The sequence below is a fragment of the Peromyscus maniculatus genome, chromosome 17, assembly GCF_049852395.1.
Source record: "Peromyscus maniculatus bairdii isolate BWxNUB_F1_BW_parent chromosome 17, HU_Pman_BW_mat_3.1, whole genome shotgun sequence".
In the NCBI taxonomy this organism is placed as follows: domain Eukaryota; kingdom Metazoa; phylum Chordata; class Mammalia; order Rodentia; family Cricetidae; genus Peromyscus; species Peromyscus maniculatus.
In genome coordinates, this window is record NC_134868.1 from 29909871 (window position 1) to 29914980 (window position 5110).

The window sequence follows — 5110 nt, forward strand, 5'->3', positions numbered from 1 at the left end:
CTCATATTTTTCTTTATTTTCATCATTTTGTTGCTGTATTTTTAATGGAATTGATGTCTGTCGGCCATTATCATACGTCCAACCCATGGTCTTCTGTATGTGTTTCTTTGTTTTCTCTCAGCTCTAAAGCCCTTCCCCTTTTCAGTCTGCTTTGTCACATCGCGAGAAGGAACCTGCAAATACCATTTCCTCATGGCAATTCCTGTCTGCTAGAACCTGCCCCTTAGGAGAGCCAGAGTGAGATCTGAAACTTGAGGGAATGGTTTGAGGTTTTGAGGATGGTTGCTGCAATCTCAGCTTGTACTTTGATGGTATCAGTAGCTCTCACTCTGCAGGTGATTTTAACACAGATTTGAAAACTCAACAACAGACCTGAACTAGTTAAGTAATTATTGTTATTATGAAACATAATTACCAAAGCAAATCAAAGTGGAAAATGTAACACAAATTGCTAAACAGTCTTATTAATAACAACCCAGAGCCAGATATTGGGGAGAAAGCTGAAATATCAGAGGAATAGAACAAGCCAGCCCCAAGTTCTTACTGCTGCTTGGAATCCTCAGCCCAAGAGAGCTACTTCCTGTTCATTCACTTCTTATATATTTTTCTGTGCCCTGACATCTTACTTCCTCTCTCTGCACAGCTCTGTCACTTCCTGTCTGTTTGTACAGACCTCTAAAACAGTTCTAACCAAATCTTTCTAGTCATGAGGGATAATTTTATTACAAATAAACCACAAGTTAACATCTGCTTTACAAAGAATGCATACCATATGAGACTATAGCTTCCTTGAATCTCCTCAAATCTAACATTTGCCCAGGGGTCCAAAACAGCTCGTACACTTTTTGAGCATTTGGCAGTTCCTGTAAGGTTACCGGATAGATGAAGAGTGAATGTTTGAACGCCTTAGGCTGTTTCTCAGTAACCATATAATACAATGCTGAGATAGATTCACATTTAAATTCTTCTGTCTGGGTCTGAATACCTCTATGATCTGCTTTAACAAGTTTTTCTAAAACTTTTATCTTGATACTCATTTGAACCAACCTTTTTAATGATAAAACCAAAATGATCAAACAAATAATGTTCATAATTGACATTATGTAGATTCCATTAACACTAATTACTCTCTCATTTAATTGTTCCATTTTCAGACCACCTAATGTGTTATCAAACAGAGACCAAGTTCCCTCCATTGTAAAAATGTTTCCCATTTTTTAATGTGGGAAAAAAATTCCCTTTTAACTAATTTCTCCCTTTAAGAAATCTTAACTGACTCACCAACTCTGCCAACTGTGTAGAACAGTAGAACCCTGAGGGAGTTTGAAAGCAGCTACCTAGTGTGGTAGCAGTCTGAGATGGAGATCCAGAGAGAGCCCACAACCCATCAGGACAGAAGAACCCAGAGACTCTGGCCCATGTGGGGTGGAGACTTCGGTTGTGGGCTGCTCAGGCCTGAGCCTCAGGCCTCTGCAGGTGATTTTAACACAGATTTGAAAACTCACCAACAGGCCTGCCTGTCCTAGTTAAGAGTATTATTGTTATTAAGAAGCACCATTATCAAAGCAAGTTGGGAGGAAAGGACTGATTTGGCTCTCATTTCCTTATCCATCTCTATTATCTACAGAAGTCAGGACAGGAACTCTAACTGGGCAAGAACCTGGAGGCAGGAATTGAGGCGGAGACAATGGAGGGGTGCTACTTCTTGCCTTAGTCCTCCTGGCTTGTTCAGCCTGCTTTCTTATAGAACTAAGGATCAACAACCCAGAAGTGGCACCACCAAAAAAGGACAGGGCCTTCCCCTATCAATCACTGAATGAGAAAATGTTCTACAGAACTGTCTACAGCGTAATCTTATGGGGACATTTTCTCAATCAAAGTTCCCTCTGCTCAGATGACTATACCTTGTGTCAGTTTAACATATGTATCTAGCCAGTACAACACCATTGTCGGCTCTAGAGATTCAGAACAACTATAAAACACCAAGTATTATGATCTCAGGTCTCTGTGCCCTCGACTGTTTCTAGACATGAATGCAACACCAAACCTCTCCTTTGAAATTATCCTTCCCCAGCCCAGGAACAGCCTTCAAAGCCATGAATGACTATTCATACCTGCTTCCCTTTGATCTCTAGTTCCAGTGTAGAGAGCTATACCTTCCAGTTAGCATGCTTGGTCAACTCAAGGATAAGTGTTTCTAATAATGTAAAGATACTACACTTGTTTCCTATGCTGAAATCTGAGTCTCATCATTTCACTTTATTAATATGGGAAGATAATTTAAGCTTCAGTATTATTTCCTTTAAACCTACAACCAAAAATGGTAAACCTTGATACTCAATGATTAATCACCTTCCTTACAAAATGAAATCATAAAGACATTGATAGATTTGTATCAGATTAAATAAATGCAATCAAATCTAGTTTACTTTGGAAATAAAATTAAAATTCCCTGTTAAATGTTAAAAAAAAACTTTAAATGCAGAGAGAAATCTTTCAGAAAGTAATACCTGGCCTCTAGCCTAATCAAACATCCCATTCTGCACTATAGCCATGCATTAAGCTTCCCCAAATGCCATCCTATGTGCATCTACTAACAGGTTCTTTCTCTGCTGCCTCCACCACACCTGACTCTATGAAAGAATCTAACCTGGTGAATGTCGTAAACCATGCCACCCACATTTCCCTTCAATCTGCTTTTTCTAGCCCTGGTCCCATAAGCAGTGCCAACTCTAGTGTAGCCCCCACTGCCTGTGCCATCAATTGTCCAGACTTCCACTGAGTCCTACAACTCATATTATATGTGCTAACCTAATTTGACCAACCAAGCCTGTACGACATTTAAGGTCTGGACTTCTGAAAAGACCTACCCTACTGGCAATCAACTACTGGTCCCATCTGAGTCATTTCTCAAAACCCCACAAGGTACCCAAACTTCCCCCTCCTCTTCCAGACTGCAGCCTAGTGAGTTTCCCTAACATACCCAACCACACATTTTCTGAAACACATCAGATCTTGCCTGGCTTCCACAGCCAGTGCAAAGGTCTATATTTGGCTTAGGTCCTCCCTGACTAGTTTACAATCCTCATGACTCCCCCATGCCACATTTAAACTTGTTCTGAAGCTAGAAATGCCCTCAAACTCAAGGCTTGAAAAAGAAAGCACATCCTGTAAACTAGTCCAGTATCCTCTGTCCGCCTCACTTCAGTTCACCCAAGCTATTTCCAATATCTAGATCGAACCACTATATCCACAACAAACTCAGACCTAACAACAGAAGTCCATATGGCCAGATCATATTGGCACAATAGCAAGAGTATTAAAGTTCAAGCCACTGTCTCCTCTCCAAATCCTACAGGTCCTAAAGAAGTGTTTGTGAATGTGAATTACCTAGATGAACTCTGTGATACAGAATATAAAAGAACAATCATAAACTTCATAAAGAACTCAAAGAGTTTAAAAATACAAGAAGAAACAGCTCAATGCAATTAAGGAGAAAGAACTTAAGGAAGCTAAACTCCTACCAAGTGATGCCAAAGAAAACACAAATGTAAGACTAATGGAAATGCATAAGACAATCCAGGACTTGAGAACAGAGTTCAATCAAGAAACAGAAACATTGAAGAGTACATTAGGAGAAATGAAGGTATCCTTGAGAAACCCAATAGCTCAACAACAAAACTCAAAGGAATGTCTTACTTATAGAATGAATCAAACAGAAGGGAAATTATCAGATTTTGAAGATAAAATAGAGGGTGTAGACCAAATAAGCAAGGAACATAATTTATTTAAATAACAAAGGAACGCATAAGAAATAGGAAATGCCAAGAAAAGCCTTCAAATGTGAGAGACCATGGAAAACACCAAACTTTTGAATTAAAAATGTAGATGACAAAGTAAAATCCTATATCAATGACATAGTCCAGAGTTTCAAGAAAATCATAGAAGTGACCTTGCCCAAATTGAGGAAAGGCACACATAGATACAAGAAGCACATTGAACACCAAAATAAACAAGACAAGGAAAGACAATCCCCACAGCATAACTATTTAACACAGTTATAATAAATGATAAATTAAGTGTATTAAAAACTGCAAGAGAAAAGGTCATATATAAAGAAAAACCCAACAGAATAACAATTGATTTCTCAATAAAAACTTTGAAAACTATAAGTGTCTAAAGCAATGCATTTCACTTCCTAAAATATTATGACTGCCAATCTTGAATAATATATCCAACAAAAGGATATTCTATGATTTAAGGAGAAAGAATTTTTTCCATGACACAAACAGACTAAGAAGGGTATATCCAACAAACCCAACCTAAAGGAAATACAGGAAAAAAGATTTTGGGCTAAAGAAGGGATTGAGCATAGCATAGATGCTATGAGTATAAATATAACACAAAGTACCACTGAGAACACAATCAGCAACATCCACTATGAACAACAGAGTGACCATAGATAACATACAATACAGGCTGACCAAATTAGTTAAGAAACAAAATCTACTTACCTGATGTCTACAAGAAATGTATCTTAGCTTTAAAGACAGATACTGACTTAGAGTAAAAATGTGGATAAAAGTACTTCAATCAAATGAGACCAGGAAGCAAGTAGGCTTAACTTTCACAATATCTGACAAAGTAAAGTTCAAGTGAATCTAACCACGGGAGATAAAGGGACATTTCAGTCTTATCAAGGAAATAGTTAATCAAGAAGACTTTATTGTCGTTAACATGTGCACCATATTCTGGTACAGTCTATCTCATAAAAGAATTTACTACTGGGTTTAAAGACACAGATTAATGTCAATCCATTAATAGAAGATGATTTCAATACTCCACTTACTTGGGTACAAATGTGATATAGACAAAAAATATATACAAAGAAATAACAAAAATAATGGACATCATATATCATAATGGATTTGATATTAGCTATAGAATATTGTACCCACTCTTAAAAGAATACATTCATTCCTCTCATCAACACATGAAAGTATTGGGGCCATGCTAACCTAAAGGTCTCTCAAAGGTCCTGATGAAAAGATAAAGGTAATTTAAGTTCTGTGTCCTTGCCCAGCTTGGCTGGGTCCAGGACCTTGAGGGA